The 26,961-nt window shown below is 42.2% G+C and overlaps 1 non-coding gene across 1 annotated transcript; it reads right to left on the bottom strand.

The window, feature by feature from the left end:
* Positions 1 to 16,461: 16,461 nt before the first annotated feature.
* On the bottom strand, positions 16,462 to 16,534 carry TRNAR-CCU (transfer RNA arginine (anticodon CCU)). The gene has a single exon. It is a non-coding gene; the product is annotated as a tRNA-Arg (tRNA).
* Between the last annotated feature and the right edge of the window lie 10,427 nt (positions 16,535 to 26,961).

Here is a 26,961-nt window from a genome sequence, read left to right on the forward strand (position 1 = left end):
CTGCCCTCATTAGCCAGTCCTCACAAGGCCCTGGGGGCATGAGGTCTATTATCTCCATTTTACAGAATCGAGACAGTGTGTAGGGGACTGCCCTGTCACTTAAAGTCAGCAGAGGAGGGTGGCTTTAAAAAGCAGAGTCCCCACAGCTGCCCCTAACTACTTAGCATTAAAAACAAACAAAAAACAGTGGTCAAGGGCTTCCCTGGTGGCACAGTGGTTGAGAATCCGCCTGCCAATGCAGGAGACACAGGTTTGAGCCCTGGCCCGGGAAGATCCTACATGCCGCGGAGCAACTACACCCGTGAGACACAACTACTGAAGCCCGCGTGCCTAGAACCCATGCTCCACAACAGGAGGAGCCAGAGCAATGAGAAGCCCGCGCACCGCAACAAAGAGTAGACCCCACTCACGGCAACTAGAGAAAGCCCGCGCACAGTAACGAAGACCCAATGCAGACAAAAATTTTAAAATTAATTAATTTTTAAAAAAGTGGTCAAGTTGTGCCATATTCAACAATGTGATCAGAATATCAGAATGGGTTTGAGATCAAAGCTGGTCATCTCAGCACTGACTTAAAATAGTCACCACTGAAGCTACTTTGAGGGCATATGACAGCCTAGATTCTAGTGGGAGAACACAAGCCCCACCTTTGCCCACAATGGCCAAGACCCCAGTCTCCAAAGACAGTACCTGTAAGACTGTAAACAGATCACAGAAGAGGCTTCAGGGACTGGAGGAACCTAAGTGCTCAAAGAAACCACTGCAGAAGAGGGATGACCAAATGGAGGAAACTATTTTCTCCTTAAAGACAGAAAAGGTGCAGTCTAACAGGTCACTTAAAAAACAGACGCAACCCAAATTTGTTTTCTGTCCTACACTGTAAAGAATCATCAAAGTTTACCATTACATTAAGAGATGCTGATTGAACTGGAGGCATGCATAGAAAATTCTAGATCCACAGGCCCCACCAAATCCCAGCAGCAGCCTTTTCCTCCTCTGGCTGACTTGGAATGCTCTAACATGACAAGCTACAAAAGCCAGAGGGGATTCCAGCTCCTCACCAAGCCCAAGGCTGCCTTGGGAGAGGCCAAGCCAGCTAGTCACTAAACACCAGGGCCTTTTTCCCCCTTAGATTCTGTAAATGGAGACTTCTTGTCCACAGAACCATTACCTTAGAACTTCCAGATTCTGCAGGCCCCTGGAGTTTTGGCCATGCCACTGGTCACTGTGAATAATTCCAAAAACCTGAACTCATTCTTACCCCCAAGGAAACCTAAGAGCATCTTACACTAAAAAAGCAAAAACTTCCTACTGGTGTTTCTTTCCCCGCAAGCCAAGAACCAAACCGGCCTACCAGGATCTGACTGACTGGAATGGACCAGTGCCCTCCTTTCACTCACAGTCCTCAGGGGCAACAACTCGCCCGGTGCATTAGGTCCTAGAAACCAGATTATAGGCTGCCTCTTAAATGGAGCTTGGCTATTTAATCAACTGTCTCTGAGCTGGCAAACAGTCCCGAGTCCTGCACACAAATGAGGAATTTTTTACATGCAATTACCCTGCCATTTCCCTCAGAGGTGGAGTATAATGAGAAACCTGGAGCCCAGTGAAAATCTGGAAGCCAGAATGAATTTGTCTCCAGGGGAAGCCCTCATCCCCTTTCTTCAATGGCTGTGAAATTTGGAAAGTGCCAAAATCCCAGTCGAACACGTGGGCAGTCTGTTTTGAAAACAGCCACCATTTTTGTCTAGCAATAAAGTGCACAAAAAATCTCTCCACCTGGGTTGGAGGAGGTAGTAATGTCGGATTTCTCCTTTCCCACTTTATTATTTTTTTTAAATCTCAAATCCTTTAGGGTCCTCTTCCACCCCTACCCTTAGAGCCCCACATCACTATCCCGAGTTGACGGGAACTTTCTTAGAAACTGGCCCATCAGCTTTCCCTAGGGGTAATGGCTGCGGGAAAGGGGGGAGGGGAGGAACTGGGCACGTGGCTGGCCCGAGCTCCGAGACCCGGGTTTGGGGCTGTGGGTCCTCCCGTTGGTGGAGTTTTCTCCCCCACGGCCCCTGCCTTTTAACCCCACTCCTAGGCAGCTCAGGAATCCCGGCGCCGATTGGAGAACTAGGACTAGGACAGCGCTACCCGCACGAAAGCTCCTTTGCCACCAACAGCCTGATGGCAAATATGGACTGAATCGTTGACATGGAAACCGGACTAAAGTCTCGCTCGCTCCGTCACAAGAGAGTTCTTATCGCCGTCCCCGACCGCACGGCACTTGGCAAACGTGGACTGGATCTCCGGCCTGGAGGATCAGGCGGAGTTTTCTGTGCGCAGCATTAACTCCCGCGGCTGCCGCAGCCAAGGAAGGGGGCAGGGCTGCCAGGACAAACCGACTGAAAATGGCAGAAAATGTGCTCTCATTTTATCTGGCTACACAGTGTGCATGGATTGGGCCCGAGAGTGAGGGAACAACCTATTAAAATCCACGCAGTCAACTGCAAAATGTGGAACCCAGGCCTGGAGGGTTTATTAAGAGAGGGAAACGTTTGCAGGGAGGACAGCCCTTCCTTTCTGGCAATTTGCTTCCCAAGTGTCCGAAATACAAAATTCAACAAACAAAAGATCGGGCCCGGCTCCTTCCTTTCGCCACTCTTTTTGAAGGAAGACGTTTAAGCCCAGGGACCCAAGTGAAGGTTTGCCTCGGTTCTGAACTAAGGCGCGGCGGAATAGGTGGAGCGCCGGCTTGTAGCCTCACACGCGTCCCCGCCGCGCCGAAGCAAGCAGATACCCAGCGGAGCTCTCCGGAGTGCGAACTGGAGCTGCGAGTTTGAGCAAAAGGGCAACTATGTCAGTTGACGGAAGCCAGAAGCAGAGCTCAAAGCCTGGCGTGGATTTCCGTCTGGAGCTGTCTGTTTCGTAAAGTTTGTAACTCCGTGTTCTGAAACAGCCCCAGCGGAGGCTTTGGGAGCAGTGTGAAAGTCTAGCAGTACCATCTGACAGCGAGCTGCAAAACTTTGGACTGCATATTAAGCGAGGAAAGTGGATTGAAGCAAGAGTCAAGGCAATTCATTACATTACCGGCTTCCAGGCGGGAGCTGTAAGATACGAACTGGATCGCCACGGAGAAAAATGGAATGGAGTCCGAATGGCGCTCAACAGCCCTGGTAAAATTGCGCTTGCCCAGCACCTAGAATTCCAAAGCAGCAACCCCAGAGGTATCAAGCATGGTGGGCGCCCAACAACTGCTTGTCTAGATCCTTCTTCCATTCATCTCAGAGTTTTAAAATAAACAATTTGAAGGAATTTACATTTCAGAATATTAAGGAACACATTTTGAAAAATGTTAATTTCTGAATGAGGCTTTTTTTTTTTCTTCACCAGAAGAGTAGCTCTGCAAAAAAACCCTTAGGTATAAGTCAGCTTGCTTTTTTTGTACCAATATAAAATAAGAATTACCCTCACCATCACCTACCCCAAAACTGAAATCTAAAATAAAATTAAATAAATAAAGGTCCAGGCTAGTTTGGTTTGTGGTGGGTTTCAAACAAAGCAAGCACCCAGAGTCAATCTAACATGAGGGAAAAGGCACAAACTCTCTTACACTCTAATATATACATTTTCCTTAACCACTTATCTCATTGGTGAGCTTGTCGACATTCTTTTGTAGAAGATAGAGTAAAACTATTAATAATATTTTAAAGACAAACAAACCAACCCAGACTGGAGTTTTATAAAACCACTGGACAGATCAGGAATTTGGGCATTTCTGCTGAGCCTCACTGAAGGTTTGTGTTCACCAACTGACACAAAAATAGTGCAGATATGAAAAACCTACTTACAAAGAAGCTTGAAAGCCACTTTACTGTCCATCAGAAGAGACACGACAATTTTGTGTTTGGTACTTATTACACAAAGCTGTTTTTAGATTTGGAGAGCTAAACACTAACAACACTACCAAGGAAAGATAAGGTCACCAGTCTTAATACTGAAGGTATTGCTCAGGAACAGTAAAAGTCTGTTTTCTTTGACTTCCCATATTAAACCAATACAGGCTGCTTTTGTTCTGCTTTATTCTTTAAAACCAATCTAGAAAATTTCACACATGTAAAATGATTGTAGGGGAAATTTTTGAAAGTTGAGAGTAGAGAAGAAAATCAGAAGGAAAATCAAATATTCTAGGTGGATATTTCTTTCAGCCCTGATTGCATAGAGCTTTCTTACACTGCCATTTTACTGAGATAGGAAAAAAAGTCAGAGTGGGGAAGTTTCTCATAGTAACTCTGGAATGGATCTGGAATGGAGTCTTTTGCTCCAACACAAGTCTGTAGAAGAGAGGTGGAAAAAGAAGGAAAAACCCAATGAGCTCTGACAAAATGGAGGGAGGTGGGCATGCAGTCCTGTGAAACAGGATAGGAGCCTAAAACAGCAAGTGTGCAACACAGCCGCCTCAAGAGAATACTCCAGCATGATCATCCCAGGCTTTTTATGTAAGTATCAAGGAAAATCCAAAGGAACTTATTAAGGATAAGGCAGGAAGTGAATGACCCTTAAGGGAAAGCATTCTGACTAGCTTTAATAGAGTGTAAATCCGTCTATCCCTACTGAAAAACGGCTTCTTCCAAAGATAAAAGTGGACCAAATGAAAAAGTCTGCTGCAGGGTACTGTAGTAGTAGTGGTGCGGTACCCCAGTGAAATGCAGAACTTAACCAGTGACACCAAGAGAAAGCTGCCAGGAAAAATTACAGTGGATTCTGGCACTTTTCCAAATTATCACTTTCTGCCCTGAAATTTAACAACACTGAAACTGGATTCAGAAGCTACCAGAGTGGCTGGGGGTGGGGACCAGCAGGTTGGTTCTAATTGGCCTACCCTTCCAAAGAGACTACTGGATGCCTGGGTATAAGCGTGTTGTTCTTCCAGTCTTACTGTGGAGGGAGAGAACAGGAGACAAAGGTGAAATAACCTAACACATTTCATCAAGCCTACCCAACAGGCCATTTAAAAACAGCACTGAAACACACACACACACACACACACACACACACACACACGTTCCTCTCCACCACAGTGTGTTTTCATTAATAGAGTCCATCTACAAACTATGTTCAAACAAAAGAATACACAATATCACACAACATTAGGCCGTATTTTTGCCCCAAACACCAAGATCAGGATATAGAATACACATTTTTTAATGCGGTCCCTTTTGACCTCAGAACAAAGTCCAAGAGCCCATTTAAGTATTTTTTTTCCCATAGTCAATCACGGTTACTTAAAAATATGGCACTCTGTCCAGAAAAACCTGGAGTTCATGGCTGATGTTGTTCCACTTTAGCCCAGCTAAAGTTGGAAGTCCAAAGTATCTAGAAAAGAAGGATTCTAGTTGACTCCGCACGTACTCTCTGGTTTTTTATGAACTAGCAGCCAGTGTTTCCAAGATGCAATCATAGGAGAATTGAGATACTACATAGCCTTCATAAGATATTCTCTAGGAAGATGCTTAGAAGTAAGGAGGTCGCAACCTGATTGGCTACTGAGGAGTTTTAGTAATCCATTATTAGCACAATTGGTAACTATTACAGAGAGTTTAGGCAGAAACTGTTTTATAAACTTAACAAAGGGCACACAGTCTCCATGTTGAATATTCACCTTTCATGATGAAGCAACTTTATGCACGTGCCCTTCTTCAGCAATCCTTGAGTTGCATGTGCTGTTCTAACCCAATTTCCACCAAAATGAGTCTTCTACTTAGGCTCAGTACTCCTGTGAGCATGTTATTCTTTCAACTAGAAATTAATAGTATGACTGTTGCCAATAAGATCAGTCCAAAGCCATATTTATAAACTTCATTAAGTAACTTGTTCCTTGCTCTGTCAACTGGAATACTTATTAATGCTATCCTTGGCAGTAGACATTTCTAAAGTCCCACAATAAAATTCATAGGAGAGCCCTGCAATAGCAATAGTGCTAGGAGTAAATACAAGAGCAAACAGAAGCAGTCGTGTTGAGCCATAACCATTCACTGACATCACCTTTTGACTGCCAGTGAGTGATTCATATCCTCAGCGATCTGCTAATTGAAGATTAATTAAATTTAGTAAATTCTTCACCACTGCACACATTGTACTATCTAACCTAGTCTTTCCCTCACCTCTACCTGCTCCCCCCCCCACACACACACCTCTGACATCACGTTTTGGCGTGTGACGCCAAAATATGAGAAATGCTTAACAGGAACAATACAAGAAACATTTTCTTTTTTTCTTTTTAATTTATTTATCTATTTTTGGCTGCATTGGGTCTTCGTTGCCGTGCGCGGGCTTTCTCTGGTTGCTGCGAGTGGGGACTACTCTTCGTTGCAGTGCGCGGGCTTCTCATTGCAGTGGCTTCTCTTGTTGTGGAGCACGGGCTCTAGGCGTGTGGGCTTCAGTAGTTATGGCTCATGGGCTCTAGAGTGCAGGCTCAGTAGTTGTGGTGCACGGGCTTAGTTGCTCCACAGCATGTGGGATCTTCCCAGACCAGGGATCGAACCCGTGTCCACTGAATTGTCAGGCCATTCTTAACCACTGCGCCACCAGGGAAACCCTCTATTTTATTTAAAGTTTTTACTTCTAGGGAATTCCCTGGTGGTCCAGTGGTTAGGACTCTGTGCTTCCACTGCAGGGGGCAAAGGTTTGGTCCCTGGTCGGGGAGCTAAGATCCTGCATGCTGCACGGTGTGGCCTAAATAAATAAATAAATAAAGTTTTTAGTTCTATACTTTCAACCGCAGAATGCACACACACCCATGTGTGTGTGTATATATATATATATATATATACACATACATATATATATTATTTTTTATGCTGGCCTGGACTAGGGTTATACCAAACATATTCTACACTGTCATTTTCCAAACTACATGAAATAGAACAAGAACATGGAGAAGAAGGAATTTACAGGAATGAAGTACTACAAAGACATTGAAAATTCTATTAGAGATGTTCTTCTTGGGAGTGATTGGGGGTGGAGGATGAAGAAACGGAAACAAGAGTTAAAGGAGGATAACCTACCTAATATTCAAGGCAAAGAGGCTACAATTTGATAGTATCTCAACATTTGAGACAAAGGTCCAGGCTTTCATTCTAAGTCAGACTTCCAAAAGGCTATATCCATTTATAGACTGTAATGATCAAGATTTCAGACTTACAAAATCTAATCATATGGACTATGTATTCTCTGAAGCATCAGAGCAGAGGTTCTCCATGAGCCAAATGACTGTCCTTTCACTGTGATGCTTTGAAACCAGTCTAGAAGTTTCCACTTTTTGATTTTGGTTGTCAATCCTCTCATTCAGTTTACTGTAAATGGAAGTTTCTCTGACAATTACCCTGCCATGATGTACAACATTGTAACATACACTACTTTTGTACCTCCTATAAAGTACAGTGTAGGATGATGTCTAACAGGAAAGATAGGCCCTTTTTCCTTCAAAATTGATAAGTTCCTAACTCTCAGGGCAAGATCCCTCATTTTCCAAGAAAGTTGATGAATAAAGAGGAAAGAGGAACAGGGAAAAACTTAAGACATGGCAGTTCCCATTCTATGGGACCTTAAAGAGATTTTGGTGAGTACAAAGAAAATAATGGATGTTAAAAGTACTTTGAGGACTTCCCTGGTGGTGCAGTGGTTGGGAATCCGCCTGCCAGTGCAGGGGACACGGGTTCAAGTCCTGGTCCAGAAGATCCCACATGCTGCGGAACAACTGAGGCCATGTGCCACAACTACTGAGCCTGCACTCTGGAGCCTGTGAGCCACAATTACTGAGCCTGTGTGCTGCAGCTACTGAAGCCCGCAAGCCTGGAGCCCATGCTCTGCAACAAGAGAAGCCACCACAGTGAGAAGCCTGTGCACCACAACAAAGAGTGGCCCCCACTCGCCACAACAAGAGAGAGCCTGCATGCAGCAAGGAAGACCCAATGCAGCCAAAAATAAATGAATAAATAAATTTATTTTTTTTTAAAGTACTTTGAGATCACTGGCCTAATTATCAAAGATATTATTATTAATATTACTAATGCTCTTACACTCAGGTTAGATTTTAGTCATTTTCCCCCCTTGGGGAGAATAGAATTAAGATAACTTCTCTCCTCCTGTTCATCTTCTCCTACTCTCTTTCTGTTTGTGTCACATAGGCTCTCATGATGGGTAATTGTACTTGGAGTAAATGGCACAAAAATGTCCACAAGGCACAGTCTATGCCACACTGGCTGCTCTCAAAGCTCAGGCTTCTGTACAGAACAGTGCTCATGCCAGGGATTCCTGCATAGACTAGAACCCAGTCCTCCTAAGGCAGCTATGTGGAATTATGAGATATTTGTTTTACCTATTTGGCTGACTCTGGGTTTAGAATGGTCTTTGGTCTTTATAACAAGAGAAACAACTGTCCACCAAAGTGAATGGCTAAGATGCACCAAATGAAATAATGTCCTTAATTGGTTGGATAAGAAAGGAAAGAACAAGCCGACTTAGAGTCCACTTCATTGCAACTCTTCACCAGAATCCTGGTGCTAGATGAGGAAACAGGATACAGCCTCCCAACATTTTGATCCTTGCTGTTGAAGAGAAGAATTTGATCTTTAAGATCAGTGTTTAGGGGGTTTTTCAAAATTAGTGACCTGGGAAGTCCCCAGCCAGCAGCTAGCACTTCCTCACTCCATGAACACGTGACGTGACTGTCCCTTTCAGGGCTGGTGTTTCCAGTCCAGGCTTTCTGAGGCCCTCATGCAGCAGTGACACAAAACAGAACAGTTAACAGAAGAAATCCTAAATAATCAAAGCTGCACTGAAGACATAGAACCTCTTGTTTCCTTCTTCAAATTTCAAAATATGTCTTCAACACAATTCTCCATAAAACAAAATTTTTGATTTGTTTTTGCATCTCCAAAACCAGTTTTCTATTACAGTGTTTACAAAAGTTAGAGTGATGTTGACCTTAAATTCTAAACATTTACCAGCTGACAGCAGTAGAGTCTTCTACAATTTAAAAGACAAATAGAGAAGAAAACAAGTTCTTAAGTCTCCATACTGCTTAGGCCTTCATATAGCTAATGCTGAGTACACAGTGATAGAAGGGTGTTGACAAGGGGTTAAACTTACAAAGTGTTAAAAAAAAAACTTAAAAAAACACAAGAATGAGTTAACAAGAAGGAAGAAATGAATTTCACTAATGCTGTATGCCAGGAACTTGCCAGTGACAATTAGTATTTGCTACATTTTCTTCCAGAAACTAGGAAAATCAAGGAGATAAAGTCAGCCTAAAAGTCGAAAGAATATAAAAACAAAGGAAGCAGATACATTGCGCAGCCCCTTGCAAGTCTACAACATTCATAGCCCAAGTATAACATAGAGAAACAAGGCACCTGGGTGCTTGCCTAATACTGTAGCCCATGGACCTCCCAGGTCAGAGCACCACAAAAAGGAAGAAGCAGCAGTCCTCACTCTAGTCCAAGCTGTGTGCCTTTGATGTCTTGTCATTTGTGCAGGAATCCCTCTACCATGGGGAGCTACTGAGGAGCAGCTCTGTTCCAAAACAGGGTTTTCCAAATTGCCTGTCTCTGTAGGCTTCCTTGAGGGCCAGGCATTAGAAGAACTTGCCTGCTGTACCTGTAAAGGAAAAGGAAAATAGCAGAGGCCCTAAAGTGAAATTGAGTAACTCAGTCTGAAAATTTTTTTAAACAAAAATAAGTCATTGATGTTGAATTATTCCAGCTTAACACTAGAGAATCAGGGAGACCAAAATTCCTTATTAAATATCCTGAACTTTTTCTTTGAATCTCTTTTTCTTTTACTTTATTTTAAAATTTATTTATTTACTTTTGGCTGTGTTGGGTCTTCGTTTCTGTGCGGGGGCTTTCTCTAGTTGTGGCGAGCGGGGGCCACTCTTCATCGCAGTGCACAGGCCTCTCACCATCGCAGCCTCTCTTGTTGCGGAGCACAGGCTCCAGACGCGCAGGCTCAGTAGTTGTGGCTCACAGGCCTAGTTGCTCCGCCGCATGTGGGATCTTCCCGGACCAGGGCTCGAACCCGTGTCCCCTGCATTGGCAGGCAGACTCTCAACCACTGCTCCACCAGGGAAGCCCTGAATCTCTTAATAAAAGAACAAACCCTCCCACAAAAAAGAAAGCACACATCTACGTATTAAAAATTATATTCCGTATGGATTTTACTCGAGCTCCAAACAACGCCTTCTTTAGGCAGGTAAAGAAAAATAATCTTAAAGAAGCATCTCCCACACAACCAAAATTTCAAGGTTTAGGAGGTTTTAAAGAAAATATGGAGTGATGAAGAGGCGAGAAGGAAAGTGTGGTAGCTCTCCCACCTCACACAAATATGATGACAGGGCTTCCCTGGTGGCGCAGTGGTTGAGAGTCCACCTGCCGATGCAGGGGACACGGGTTCGTGCCCCGGTCCGGGAGGATCCCACATGCCGCGGAGCAGCTGGGCCCTTGGACCATGGCCACCGGTCCTGCGCGTCCGGAGCCTGTGCTCTGCATCGGGAGAGGCCACAGCAGTGAGAGGACTGCGTACCGCAAAAAAAAAAAAAAAAAGATGACAATAATAGTAGTTATCTCAAGAGTGAGTATAATGTGTGTGCCATAGTCTCCAGCACTCACAAAAATCCGCTGAGATAGGTATTAGTATCTCCATTCTATACACAAAGAAACTGAAACTCAGAGAGTCCAAGGTCATGACATTGGTTAATGATAGAGCCAGGATTCAAACCCAGTTCTCTTACAATTCCAAATCCTGAACTTTTCAATAAAAATGGATAATAAATCCCATAATGTTAGTAATGTACTTTTTCAAGATACCTGTATTAACTGTTGTTAGAAGCATCATATATATGTTACGCCACTAGCAAGTCAAAATAAAAATATTTACTTGGCATTTTAACTTCAGTACAGAGCTGACATAATACTAATCCCAATCAAAGAACAAATATAATTTCAATGTGTCTCTTAGAGTCTCTATTCAAAGTGTAATTCTAGGACCAGCAGCTTCAAGATCACCTAGGAGCTTCTTAGAAATGCACAGTCTTAGGCTCCACTTCAGACCTTCTGAAACAGATTCTGCATTTTGACAAGATCCACAGGTGATCTGCATGCAAATTAAAGTTTAAGAGGCACTGGCTTAGAGATGGGTGATTCCAGGAAAAGGCATGCCTCTCATCCCTATTGAAACCATAGGTATTCAAAGGACCAGGGAGGGAGAGAAGGGTTAAGAATGCACTCACGTTATAACCTTTCCTCTCTGGTTTTAACTAAATATTCATTTTTTAAAAAGTAACAGCTTTATTGAGGTTTCATTACAATTCCTCCATTAAAGTGCAAAATTCAATGGTTTTTAGCTTATTCAGAGTTGTGCGACCATCACCACACTCAATTTTAGAACATTTCATCAACCTAAAGAGAAACCCCATACCCTTTAGCAGTCCCCCCCTCTTTGTTCCCAGTCTCAAGCCCTAGGCAACCACTCACCTACGTTCTGTCTCTGTAGATTTGCCTGTGCTGGACATTTCACGTAAGCAGAATTGTACAGTACACGTCTTTTGTGATTGGCTTCTTTCACTTACCATGTTTTCAAGATTCATCCATGTTGTTCATCAGTCCATCTTAATCCTCCCTCATAAGTGGCAGTTATTCTTTTAACAGACGTATGGGTGCCAGGCAATGTGACCTCATCACCCGTTCCTCCCAGTGGAGCTCCTGGTGCCCACGGCTTCCCCAGGAGAAGCCTTTTTCCTTCCATCACTAACTACTCTAATAAGGAGGTCTTTAACAGAGTTCCCCTTTTCCATCTTTTCCCTGGGACTTAGCAGCTCAAGTACAGCTGGCCCTTGGCCAAGTTTCTCTCCACAACACCTGCAGGCACTACTAGTGCTGCCACCTTATGCCCATTTCTTGAAGTAGTGGACACTGGGTCAGGCACTGTCTTCCTCCCCAAGAGCCCAGCTCTTTGCTGTTTCCACAGCACTCAAGGTTGTGACTCATGACAGAGTGTGACCAGGAGAGGTCGAGGGTGTGCCATGTGGCAACGCATGCCTGGCACCTCCAAACAACCAAAAGGCAGAGAAAGAGGCAAATGCAAATGCACTTGGGGCTAAAGGGGGCATGTTTTGCAATCTCTCTTCCTGATTCTTGGCTGTTTCTTCAGCTCCCATTTCTCTTCCTCTCCTCAGTTCACTTTCATTTCCCTACGTTACTCGTCACAGAACAGGGAACCTAAACATCTTTTCCTGTTCATTTCTACCTGGATTGTTTTCTCTTGCCACTTCCAGCAGCATAACAGTTGTGTACTTAGACATTTGGGTATGCTAAGTTATTTCTATAAAAAAGAGAGTCGGTCTAAACATTCTGCCCTACTGAACAGCAAAACAAGGAAAACGGTTTTCTGCTCTCCAAAATCATCATGTTCTTCTTTAATAAATGAAGCTGCCCAAAGCCAAATTTCTGTTATGAGACATAAATTATCAGTCCCAAAGAAAAACTATCATGGTAACAAAAAAATTTTCCCTAGATGCCCGTGTCTGGATTTGGGACCTTGTCTGAGTCCATTTGGGGGCATATAGTTCCATTATAGATTGTTGTACACTGCGCTGTACTCCTTGAGTAGCTTATATATCCCCAGGTCATGCCCTTATGCCTGGGAAATGCTTTCCAAATTAAGGCTCCAGTTACCTCAAGTTCTCCTTGCCACTCTATCATGTTCATTTAGAAAATGGTTGAATACTACTACATGCCAGCCCGGTGCTGTACACTGTATGTAAGACAGACAAGGTTCAGCTCTCATGGGGTTTTGCCCTGGAGGGGATGGGAGGGAAGATATATAATGGTAGACTGCAGCCCTAACCAAGCTGTCATGTGCTTGGCTGATTCTCTCAGTGTGTCTTGAAGAGCCCTGCTCTTCCTGAGTGAATCAGGCAAGAAAGACCCTGCTGTCTTGGACAGTAAGGAAGAAAAGCAGATAGATTCATGTGTTCCTGGCTGGTAGTCTCGCAGAGCCTTCTGCTTTCAACTTACTTTGACCTTTGAATAACAAATAAACCCCTAAGAGCCACAGAGGTATCTCAAAAGGTGAGAACAATAGCATTAATGGACTTCAAGATATTATTGAATTCTTAAACAATAGCTTATATGTATTAGGAATTGCTTAGAAATTGTTCTTATATATAATCTTTGTTAATTTATATAGTTTCATATTATTCAACAGTATAAATAATTTACATTGTGGGTTTGTTCATATGATCATCCTTTAATCCTTGGAAAGTCAGAACAAGGTGTTACATACCTTTCCTATTTTCTACTCTTTTTCTCTTCCACAGGTTTGGGCATACCAATGGGAACTTGTTACACTTTTATGGTTAGTCAGCTTGTAAAGGAATGCATTATTTATTCTCTCTTGGGGGTCAAAGCAACCAACCAGATCTAAAGACACATTTAGAAGACTTGTCAACATAAATAGGTGTGTATTTATTCTGACTTTGCTATTATAATTTAGAAAATCTTCATTTATCTAACACCTTTGAAGAACGTGAAAATTCTGAATTAGTTATCTATTTAATTTAAGCTAATCCCCTTAAATATAAGATGTTTAAAAATCTGCCTTTAAAAAAAAAAATCTGCCTTTAATGAAATATTATTTTAGGGACTTCCCTAGTGGTCCAATGGTTAAGACTCCATGCTTCCAATGCAGGGAACATGGGTTTGATCCCTGATCAAGGAAATAGGATTCCACATGCCGCGCAGCGCGGTCCCCCCACAAAAAAATTATTTTAAATAAAATAGATCCCTGCCTTCTTGAAACGTATAGCAAATATACTTTAAGCTCTTCTTATTTTCTTGGTCATTGTTAGCATTAAGAAATAGAGTGCAAAGTAATGCATTTTGGGAAATATTAAAATACACTAGGGACTCGCCTGGTGGAGCAGTGGTTAAGAATCCGCCTGCCAACGCAGGGGACATGAGTTCGAGCCCTGGTCCGGGAAGATCCCACATGCCGTGGAGCAACTAAGCCCGTGTGCCACAACTACTGAGCCCGCGCTCTAGAAGCCGCGAGCCATAACTACTGAAGCCTGCATGCTTAGAGCCCATGATCCGCAACAAGAGAAGCCACCGCAATGAGAAGCCCGCGCACCACAACGAAGAGTAGCCCCCGCTCAATGCAACTAGAGAAAGCCCGTGCGCAGCAATAAAGACCCAATGCAACCAAAAATAAATTAAAAAATAAAGTTTTAAATTAAATAAATAAATAAATAAATAAAAATAAAATTGAGTGTCCACTATACGCCAGGTGTACCTATTTTCTTTCCTATACCTTGAACACTGCTGTGAAATATATAACAACCTTACTTTACACCTATGGAAAACTGAAGCTGATAGATATTAAAAGAACTTAACTGGGTCACAGGAGTGTTAAGTTTAAGAGCTGATATTCAAATCCAACTCTTAATCAAGAGTCTGTATTCTGACTAATAAGAGCCTCCTGTATAAACAATAATTAAAATAAAATTCAAAAATTCAAAAAAAAAGGAGTCTGTACTCTTTTTTTCTTTTTTAAAATGAGAAAACAGAAGTTTATTTCTCAAGTAACAGTCTGGAAGATGCTGAGCAGCAGGTAGCTCTGCTGCACCTGGTCAATCAGAGACTTGGGTTCCTTTCATATTGTTGCTTTGCCCTCTTTTAGGATTTCACCTCAATTGCATGGTCAAAACTCAGTCACATGCACATCTGGTCCAGCTTGCTCTGGAATGGCAGAGGTCAGACTGGAGTGGATAAGGGACCCTTCAAGTCCTGTGTATTGAGGGAAAGGAGAGATAGGGAACCTGGGTGCCCCTGGGTAAATAAGGAGGGTTAAGGACTAGGGGTGCCCATCTCTCCACCTCCACTCACCTCCCTCTCTCGGTTCCCAGACCTAGAAAGCTACTCTCAGATTCTGCATCCTTTCTATTAAGTCAGGTTGTCTTCCTTATACTGTTGCTAAGAGGTAATAATAGAGTATTCAGCATGTATTCAGCAGGGTAATTGAGGCCAACTTGACCATGGACCTACTGGTAATAAATGTAACCAACCAGCTGTGTTTGTAATCGTCAGTTATCATTAGAAGATAAAGTGGAAGTGGTTCTTCCCAGTTGCTAGACTCTCCCTCGGAGGGAGGGGTCAGGAGACTTGGACTAGCCCAGCTGGGACCAAAGGCCAACTTGTTTAAAGGCCAGGGTTGGGTTTCATAAGAGCAGATCTAAAGCCACCTGATGGGGGACTTCCCTGGTGGTCCACCGGGTAAGACTCTGGGCTCCCAATGCAGGGGGCCGGGTTTGAACCCTAGTCGGGGTACTAGATCCTGAATGCATGCCATGCAACTAAGAGTCGGAGAGCTGCAACTAAGATCCCTGGTGCTGCAACTATGACCTGGTGCTGCAGCCTAAATAAATAAATAAATTTTTAAAAGCCACCTGATAAAAACCAAATGGCCAAATATTAGGCAGTTAGGGATATGAACACCCCATCCAGAGTGCAAAGGCAAACGTTGAACTGATATAGTACAGCTTTGAGACTTTGGTGAGAACAAGTACAAGCGTAGTTCAATAAGAGGAAATCTTAGGCAATTTCCTAAAACAACTGTTATTGAAAGATAGATAGAGGGGTCAACCTTGCTTAAAGGGGACAAGATCTTCTGTGATGACACTAAGAGATGATTTGAATCGTAGGAGCCATTTACAAGCTTTGTCAGTCAGTCAGTGGCATAGTCTATAATGAATGAATGACAATGAGAACTGTGCTTTTCTGAGTTCTTATTTAATATTTACAGCAACTTTTAAAGTCTTTAATTCTTTAATTTTTCTTCCTTTTTTCCCTTTAATTGTGACAAACACCAATCCTAGTGTGCCTCAATTAATTCATGGTCTTTCTTCCATTTTCTGTTTCTGCTTTAGGTTAGTTTTATGCTATAATTAGTTATCTATCAATATATATCTATGTCTGCTGTATTAGAGTTTCTGCCCAAACTGCTTCTACCCAGTTGGCTATGCCATTCCATGATTCTCTGGCCAACTCCATCCTTGGGTGGGTTTTTTTTTTACTACATTGGGTTCTTCTGAAAAGTCTGATTTCAGCAAGCTTGCATTTGAAGATTCATACATGTGGTAGTCGGCCTCCAAGACGGCCTTCAATGGTCCTTACCTGCTGGTATTCGTGCCCCCTCTCACGCTGATAGGGATGGCCTCTGGAACCAGTAGGGTAGTGTGGAAATCAAGATATACGATTTCTTTTTAAAAAAATATTAATTTATTTACTTATTTGGCTGCACCGGGTCTTAGTTGTGGCGTGTGGGACCTTCGTTGCCACGTGTGGGATCTTCGTTGCGCGTGAGGAATCTTTACTTGAGGCTTGCGAACTCTTAATTGCAGCATGTGGGATCTAGTTCCCTAACCAGGGATCAAACCCTGGCCCCCTGCATTAGGAGTGCAGAGTCTTAACCATTGGACCACCAGGGAAGTCCCAGGTATACGATTTCTGAGGCAATTCATAAAAGACTTGTGGCTACTGCATTACTCTCTCAGATCACTCTCTCTAGCGGAAACTAGTGGCTATGCCTTGAAGACAAGCAACCCTATAAAGTAGTCCATGAGGCAAAGAACTGAGACCTCCTGCCAACAGCCAGGTGAATAAGCCATCTTGGAATTGGCTCTTTCTGCCTCAGTTAAGTCTCAGATGACTGCAGTCCCAACCAAAACTCGGACGACAACTCATGAAAGTCTCAGAACCACAACACTTAGAAATTCCTGAACTCCTGACCCTAGAAACTATATGGAATAATAAATGTCTATTGTTGTCTGAAGCTTCTAATTTTGGAAATTATTTGTTATATAGCAATAGATAACATACAATATGCTTGGTGGCTTTCCTTCTTTTTTTAAAAAAAATATTTATTTATTTATTTATTTATTCGGCTGTGCCAGGTCTTAGTTGCAGCATGTGGGATCTTTAGTTTTGGCATGTGGGATCTAGTTCCCTAACCAGGTACCAAACCTGGGCCTCCCTGAGTTGCGAGCACGAAGTCTTAGCCACTGGACCACCAGGGAAGTCCCGTTAGTGGCTTTCCTTCTATCTAAATTCCTTGTAGTTTTGCAGGCCACCTTGAACTTCTCTTCTTAGCTTTGAAAATATCGAATTCCACATTTTAAAATGTCTGTCTATCTGCTTCATTGGGGCAGAGACCACATGTAATTTTTCATCAAGCACAACTCCCAGCATACAGAAGGCATTAAAATATGTTTTAGTAAATATCTAATAACAAACAAAATATGGAATCCTAAACCCAGGAATGATTTGTTCCCAACATTTTGTATCCCTAAAATATATTATAGTGGTCTTTCCCAAAATCATTTTTCACATAATATTAAAACATTTATGTGCCTCTATTGTAGCATTATCACACATAGTAATAGTTGGCAGTCTGTGAGCTCCATGAGGGCAAGGATCTTAGCTTACTGCCTTTGTATTTACAGCGTTTGCAAGTGCCTGCCACAAGGGTGTTCAATAAATGCTACTGAGTGATAAATTAAGAGAAGTGATCGGGGACTTCCCTGGTGGCGCAGTGGTTAAGAATCCGCCTGCCAGTGCAGGGGAGACTGGTTCAAGCCCTGGTCCAGGAAGATCCCACATGCCGCAGAGCAACTAAGCCCGTGCACCACAACTACTGAGCCTGAGCTATAGAGCCAGCGCTTCGCAATGAGAGAAGCCACCGCAATGAGAAGCCTGTGCATCGCAATGAAGCGTAGCCCCTGCTCTCCGCAACTAGAGAAAGCCCGCGCGCAGCAACGAAAACCCAACACTGCCAAAAATAAATAAATTTTTTAAAACTTAAAAAAAAAATTGAGGTGAACAATCTGTGGAATAACTAAAGATGGACTTCCCATGATACTATTCAAGATTTGAAGGTATGCCATCTCACTCAATATTGCAGTTTGGGGGATTCTTTGCTTTGTTGTGGAATCATCAGTTATACTGAATTTTTTCAAAAGCCTTATTTAAAAACAAAGCCTTCTAATAATGCCCCTTGACCAAACCAAATTTAAGTAAGAGGCTCTGTTCAGAGAGACAGTAAATCAGAGGAAGGATAGTAACATCTTCTGGTCCAAATGCTGCTCCAATTTGGCAGATGGCGAACACAGGAAATACACATTCCATAAGACATGTGGATCCATAGACTAATCAATTCATGTTCATGCTGAACCAGCAAATCCAAGGATACTAGGCACAGATTCTGCATTTAGAAGGGCTCCCTTGAGAGAGATTGCCATTCAAAATACTAGAAAGTCCAAGCGATAACTGAGGAGTTGGATGATTCATGATACTTGGAATAGTAAAGCCCAGAGCAAAATGCCTTGAAACTGTATAGTATTTACAGTAATACTCATAAACAACTATAGGTGCAAATACCATTATTACGGTGTCAACAAGTCAGCAGACACTTTAAAAACTAATTTTTATTTTATGTTACTGTGGAAATTTACAGTAGAACTGTTAAAGTCAGTCTCAGTGGAAAAAGTACATCTAGAGCTTCCCTGGTGGCGCAGTGGTTAAGAATCCGCCTGCCATTGCAGGGGACACGGGTTCGAGCCCAGGTCAGGGAAGATCCCACATGCCGCGGCGAAACTAAGCCCGTGTGCCACAACTGCTGAGCCCGCGTGCCACAACTACTGAAGCCCGTGCGCCTAGATCCCGTGCTCTGCAACGAGAGAATCCACGGCAATGAGAAGAGCACCACAACGAAGAGTAGCCCCTGCTCGCCTCCACTAGAGAAAGCCCGCGCACAGCAATGAAGCCCCAACACAGCCAAATAAATAAATAAAATTAATTAATTAATTATTTTAAAAAAGAAGCCATTAAGAAAAGTTTAAAATAAAAAGTACATCTAACGTATCATGTTAGGGACTTCCCTGGGGGTCCAGTAGCTAAGACTCCGTGCTCCCAACACAGGGGGCCTAGGTTTGATCTCTGGTCAGGGAACTAGATCCCGCATGCCACAACTAAGAGTTCGCAATCCACAACTAAAGATTCCACATGCCGCAACAAAGATCCGGCACACCACAACTAAGACCCAGCACAGCCAAATAAATATTAAGAAAGAAAGAAAGAAAGAAAAATAAAGTATCATGTTATACTAGAACATATCAAACGTGATCTGTCCTGACTGCAACCAAAGCTGCTTATACAAATTATATAATAAGTATACTCACTAATTAAAACTAGCAAGAGTATCAGTTGATTTAGGGATGACTGAGAGTTGAAACAGTTAATTTTCTTCTGTTCCTTACAGTTCCTATTGCAATGACTACTAATATAACTTATTCATACTAATGTATCCATGTAGAGTTCTCATCAAAATAATGAGGTCATGTTTTTCACTAGTGGTCTTTCTTACTATTGATGACCTTCTCATCCCATATACAAAGAATTGCCATAAAGCAATAACAAAAACAAATCTATCTTATATTGCCAAAGTATAATGACCAGCAGGAAACACAGATCTTGGTTAAAAAAAAAAAAAAAGCAAAGATAACATTTAAGCTGGTACTCCTATATTCAAACATTTTCACTTAGATCATACTGTATTTAGCCAAAAAGAGGAGGCCATAGTAATGCCAGCAATGGATCACACAACTTTGAAGAGGATCTCTCAGCAAAGTCAAAGGAGCCACCAACGTACACATGGTGTTTAATGAAACATAAAAGCACAATGTTCTAGCACTGGGCTATGTTTACACGGTGTTGATATAAAAACCATCTCAGCTCCAATTATGGCTTGCTCACCAAGAGTCTTTCATTGCAATGGTCATGAGGGAAGGAATTTTGTTAGCTGATAAAGCTGACAAAGCTGTTAATTAACAGTTCCTAAGAGGTAGGAACCATGAAGGCCTAAATTCTAACTTTCACAGAAGTAGTATTAAATTGGGATAATATCCCAATTTAATATATCTAATTTCATTATATAGTCTCAAAGTACAATGGCAATCGTTCATTCATATATTTTTTAAAAGCCTATGATTTGCCTGGCACTATTTTAGGTATTAGGGAAACAGAGGTGAACAAAGTGGACAAAAGTCTCTACCCTTAAAAACTTACATTTTAGTGATGGGAGCTAGACAATAAAAAATAATTAAAATATAGGTATAATACACCAGATGATTTACCGGAGAAAAATAAAGCAGGAAAGGGGGAAAGAGAATGCCAGTATTAGGCAGGGTTGCAACTTTAAATAGGATAGAGAGGAAATACCTCGGTGAGAAGGGAACATCTGAGCAAAAACCTGAAAGTGGAATGTGTTAGTCAATTCAGGCTGCCATAACAAATACCATAGACTGGGTGGCTTAAACAATAGACATTCATTTTCTCAGAGTTCTGGAGGCTGCAAATCAGAGATCAGGTAGTCAGCATGGTCTGGTTCTGAGGAGACCTCTTCCTGGCTTCCGGAGGTAGCCTTCTTGTTCTGCATGCACATGGAGACAGAAGGAGAGAGAGAAGGAGGTGGGGAGAAGGAGGGAGAGAGCTCTCAGGTATCTCTTCTCACATGGACATTAATCCTGTTAGATCAGGTCCTACCTTCATGACCTCATTCAACCTTAATTACATTCAATAAGGCCCTATCTCCAAATAGTTATATTGGGGGTTAGAGCTTCAATATATAAATGGGGGGGGGGAGCAAAACAATTCAGTCCATAGCAGGTCATTAGTAATACATATATCTGGGGGAAGAATGTTTTAGGCAGAGAGTTTGGGCCAGAGATACAACCTAGGGAGTTGTCAGCATATAGATGATATTTGAAGCCCTCAGGCTGGATGAAATCACCACTAGAGTAAAAGTAGAGAAGGGAGACAAAGCCAAGGGCTGAATCCTAGACTGCAAGGAGCAACCAGTGAGTGAGTTAGGAGGAAACTAAGAGTGTGTAGTGTCCTGGAAGCCTAGTGGATAAAGCATAGTATTTCAAGAAGGAGGAGGTAAGAGCTCTGTCAAATAAGAATGAAGGCTGAGTCTTGACCATTGGATTAACAACATGGAAGTCACAGGTAACCATACCAAGAGCAATTTTGGTGGAGTGGTAAGGGCAAAAGCCCGGCTGAAGTAGGTTCAAGAGAGACTGAGAGAGGGACTTCCCTGTTTGGCCCAGTGGTTAAGACTCCGTGCTCCCAATGCAGGGGGCACATGCTCGATCCCTGGTCAGGGAACTAAGATCCCACATGCTACATGGTGCGGCCAAAAAAAAAAAAAAAACAGAGAGAGACTGAGAGGAGAGGAATTCAAAACATTGAGTAGACAAGCAACAAAAGAAAAAAACAGATAAACTGGACTATATCACAATTAAAAATCTTTTGCTACGAATGATACCATCAAGAAAATGAAAAGACAACCTACCATATGGGAGAAAAATTTTTACAAATCTGATAAGAGACTTGTATCCAGAATATAGATTTTTAAAATTTTGTAACTCAACAATATAAAACCAAATGACCTGTTTTTTTCAAATGGGCAAAGGACTTGAATAAACATTTCTCCCAGGAAGATATGTCAATGGTCAATAATGACATGAAAAGGAGCTCAGTATCATTAGCCATTAGAGAATTGCAAATCAAAACCACAGTGAGATACCACTTCATACCACTAGGATGCCTATAATAAAAAAGACAGATAATGTTGGTGAGGTTGCAGAGAAATTGGAACTCTCATATATTGCAGGTAGGAATATAAAATGGTCCAGCATTTTGGAAAACAGTTTGGCAGTTCCTCAAAAAGTTAAACATAGGATTACTCTATGACCTAGCAATTCCACTTCCAGATATATATCCAAGAGAAATAAAAATATATGTCCACACAAAAACTCATATGCAAAAAGATGTACATGAATGTTCACAGCAGCATTATTCATAATAGCCAAAAAGTGGAAACAATCCAAATGTTCATCAACTCATGAGATCAATGAAAGTGGTATAGGGCTTCCCTGGTGGCGCAGTGGTTGAGAGTCCTCCTGCCAATGCAGGGGACACAGGTTCGTGCCCCTGTCCGGGAAGATCCCACATGCCGCGGAGCGGCTAGGCCCGTGAGCCATGGCCGCTGAGCCTGCGTCCGGAGCCTGTGCTCCGCAACGGGAGAGGCCACAACAGTGAGAGGCTCGCATACCGCAAAAAAAAAAAAAAAAAAAAAAAAAAAAGTGGTATATTCAAACAATGGAATTATTATTGAGCAATCAAAAAGACTCAAGTACTGATACATGCTACAACTTGGATGAACTTCAAAACATTGTGCTAAATGCAAGGATCCAGTTAAAAAAGATTGTGTAGTATAATTCCTTTATATGAAAAGTCCAGAATAGGCAAGTCCATAAAGACAAAAAGATTAGTGTTTGTGTAAGGTTTTATAGGATAGGAGCGATTAATGGATGGGGGGGTTCTTTTGAAATTATGAAAATATCCCCAAATTGATTGTTGTTGCACAACTCTATGAATATGTTAAAATCATTAAATTGTACACTTTAAATGAGTAAATTTTGCGGTATGTGAATTACATCCCCATGAAGATGTGGTGGGTTGTTTTTGTTTTTTTTTAATTGCATAGTGATGACTTTAGGAACAGAGAAATAAAACTCTAGTAAATACTTAGCATCACCATTTGGGATCCAATTCTAAGTGTATCTGACTCCAAAGACTGTGTGTTCTTAACCACTCTGCTATACTGCAGATAACCTAAGGGTTATTTCCTTAGGTTAGATTCCCAGAAGCAGAATTAATTACTGAGACAAAGGATCTGAACAATTTATTGTAAGGGCTGAAGGAGTCCATGCAGCCATCTGGGCTTGCCAGGTACATGGACCCCTTCTAGGCAAAGTGATCCAAACTGTTCTTTCCTGAGCAGTTGTATGACTCAAACAACCTGTTTTGAATGAAATAAACCCTGCTATCACAGCTGATTAACCAGTGGCTAAGACACAAGCCAAAGGCAACTACTTACAGGGTAGTCAACTGCCACTGAGGAAGTAGCAGTAGCTTAGAAGCTTAGTATCTTAGTTCAAAAGCAGCACTTGGGACTTCCCTGGTGGTCCAGTGGTTAAGAATCCACCTGCCAATGCTGGGGGCGTGGGCTCGATCCCTGCTAGGGGAACTAAGATCCCACCTGCCTCGGAGTAATTAAGCCCCCAAGCCACAACTACAGAGCCCGCTTGCCACAACTAGAGAGAAGCCCAGACACCACAATGAAAGATCTCACATGCTGCAACTAAGACCCAATGCAGCCAAATAAATAAATAAATATTAAAAACAAACAAACAAAAGCAGCACTCAATACTGAGTAATGACAAATCAGCCCAATCAAATTATCTCTTTAGGGATGTGCCAGATGAACAAAGAGAAGGCAAATAACTCAAGTGCAAGGTGTTAAGCTTTTAGCAGCTGTGTGCTAAGTATAGAAAATGAATTATTTGTGGAGAGTTTTCAGTTGTTGTCCAAAGAGTAAGCCCAAACACCTCTTAAAGAGACTCTTACCCTACTAGGAACCCATGCAAAGCACATTGATACCAAGTTATACCAAATATAATTATATGAAGCATTTTCTAAGGATAAAGGGGTTTTCAAAGGGAAACAAAGTCATTCCATCAGATTGAATCATTATATCAATAAGAATTTTAAATAAATTATCTTTTGTTCCAAGGTGGGGAAAATGAACATAAGCTAGAATATCTAATCCAACAAGGCCTCTAAACCTTCTGTATCTTCATCTGTCCTCAAACCTTAACATCCCTTTCTGCCCTGCACTCAGCTAATAAGTTTGCCTTTATGCCACTCGGGAAAATATAGGCAACCAGATAAGACTTTCTCACCCTCTCACCACCAAATCCACCAACTTATCTGCATCAGCATGCATATTTTCTGTTTTCTCTCCCATGACAAAGGGAGGAGTGTCCCTGTTCTTATTAAAGGCCAATTATCCCATTTAGGCTTTGTATCCCATTCCCTCTAGCCTAGTCATAGACTTTGCTCCTAAAATTTTCCTTAATAGCTCCTTCATCATCAATTCCTCCCTTTCTATTGAGTTGCTTTTTTCCGGAGCACAGGCTCCGGTAGCGCAGGCTCGGCGGCAGTGGCTCACGGGCCTAGCGGCTCCGCGGCATGTGGGATCTTCCCGGACAGGGGAACGAACCTGTGTCCCCTGCATCGGCAGGCGGACTCTCAACCACTGCACCACCAGGGAATCCTCCCTTTCTTTCTAGTGAAAACATGTAAACATGCTGTAGTATCTCCTACCCCAAAACTTTAAAATCTCTCCTGGGAAATTTAAAAAACAACAACAAAAAACTTTTGGAGTGGGGACAGTTTTCAAAGTATGACACAAAACTCAGAAAAATTCAACTATGTAAAACTTTTAAAATTTCTGCAGAGAAAAATCAACATAAAGTGAAAAGACATATTTGCAATTCATATCACAATGTGAAGCCTAATGTGCCTGATATATTAAAAGCTCCTACAAATCAATAAAAAAAAGACCAATAACCCATTAGAAAGAGGAACAAAAGGTAAGAAGAGACAATTCAAAAGAAAAAAAAGAAATTCAAATAGCTTTTAAACTTTTGAGAATATATTCAACCTCACTGGAAGTAAAAGAAATAAATGAAAATTTAAAATACACCAAGAGGGGGACTTTCCTGGTGGTGTAGTAGTTAAGAATCCACCTGTCAATGCAGGGGACACGGGTTCGAGCCCTGGTCCAGGAAGATCCCACATGCCGCGAAGCAACTAAGTCCGAGCGCCACAACTACTGATCCCGGGCTCCTAGAGCCTCTGCTCTGCAACAAGAGACGCCACCACAATGAGAAGCCCGTGCGCTGCAACAGAGTAGCCCCCACTCGCTGCAACTAGAGAAAGCCCGAGCGCAGCAATGAAGACCCAATGCAGCCATAAATAAATATATATATATATATATAAATTTATATTTAAAAAAAAATACACCAAGAGGGGGACTTCCCTGGTGGCACAGTGGTTAAGAACCAGGACACGGCTTTGAGCCCTGGTCCAGGAAGATCCCACACGCCACAGAGCAACTAAGCCCGCGTGCCACAACTACTGAGGCTGCGCTCTGGAGCCCATGAGCCACAACTACTGAAGCCCGCGTGCCTAGAGCCCATGCTCCACAACAAGAGAAGCCACTGCAATGAGAAGCCTGTTCACCTCAACAAAGAGTAGCCCCAACTCGCCACAACTAGAGAAAGCCCACGCGCAGCACTGAAGACCCAACGCAGCCAAGAAAAACACCAAGAAACAATTTTTCACTTACTAGATTGGCAAACATAAAAAAAAAATTAATAACATGATATGGGGAAACAGGTCTTCTCATCATTGCTGGTGGGAGACACATTGGTACAAACTATATTGACACATTCTGGAACCATATCTATCAAACTCACAAATGTACTTACCCTTTGACTTAACAATTAATAATTTTATCCTACAGATATGTTGCCACACATGTGAAAAGACTTACGTATAAAATTATTCATTGCAGCTTTGTTTGTAATAGCAAAAGATTGAAAACAACCTAATATTCATCAACAGGAATCACTAGGGGGTTGAATAAATACATTATGGTATAACAACACAATGCAACCATCAATAAGCTGGAAGACCTTTTTGTATACCTATACGGAACATTCTCCAAAATATGTTGATAGTAGAAAAGTAGGGAGCAGAAACAGTGTGTACAATGAGCTACCATATGTGTATTTGTTTAAAAGGAGGGAAAGTGGGGCTTCCCTGGTGGCGCAGTGGTTGAGAATCCGCCTGCCGATGCAGGAAACACGGGTTCGTGCCCCGGTCCGGGAAGATCCCACATGCCGCGGAGCAACTAAGCCCGTGAGCCATGGCCACTAGGCCTGCGCGTCCGGAGCCTGCGCTCCGCAACGGGAGAGGCCACAACAGTGAGAGGCCCGCATACCGCAAAAAAAAAAAAGGAGGGAAAGTGGAAGAATATATATATATTTGCTTGTACATACACAAGAGTATTTCCAGAAGGATTCTTCAGAGATTGGAAACGTTGGAATGAGGGAGGAAAACACTGTGACTTGGGGAAAGGTTTGGGAGTGAGACTTTTCACTATATACCCTTTTGCACCTTTACAGTTTTGTACCATGTAATGTAACCTATTCAGAATTTGCTTCTATTAAAAAAAACATTTAAAAAGTTTTCCCTGACCTACCTCCCCTCCCAACTATCATCCTAATTCTTTACAGAACCACTCAAAGTGTTTGTCTTTATTTGCTGTCTCTACTTTCTCATCTTTATTCTCTCTTCAATCCATTCAAACCTAGGTTTGGTCCCCACCATTCTACTGAAACTGCCTTCTTCAGGGCATTATAACCTCCGTCTCTGATGGAGGCTAAGACCTTCATCTTAGCCTCTCAACAGTATGCAACACTGTTGACTACTCCCTGCTTGAAGTACTTTCTATTTATCTATTTATTTTTATTTACTTTTAAATTTATTTATTTATTTTAAATTTGGCTATGCTGGGTCTTAGTTGCTGCACGCGGGATCTTCATTGCCACGTGCAGGGTCTTCCTTGTGGCATGTTGGATCTTTATTTTATTTTATTTTATTTTATTTTGGTTTTGCTGTGTATAGGGTTTTTTTTTTAACATCTTTATTGGAGTATAATTGCTTTACAATGTTGTGTTAGTTTCTGCTGTATAACAAAGTGAATCAGCTATACATATACATATATCCCCATATCCCCTCCCTCTTGCATCTCCCTCTCACCCTCCCTATCCCACCCCTCTAGGTGGTCACAAAGCACTGAGTTGATCTCCCTGTGCTATGTGGCTGCTTCCCACTAGCTATCTATTTTACATTTGCTAGTGTATATATGTCAGTGCTACTC

The sequence above is a fragment of the Kogia breviceps genome, chromosome 1 (genome assembly GCF_026419965.1).
Source record: "Kogia breviceps isolate mKogBre1 chromosome 1, mKogBre1 haplotype 1, whole genome shotgun sequence".
In the NCBI taxonomy this organism is placed as follows: Eukaryota; Metazoa; Chordata; class Mammalia; order Artiodactyla; family Physeteridae; genus Kogia; species Kogia breviceps.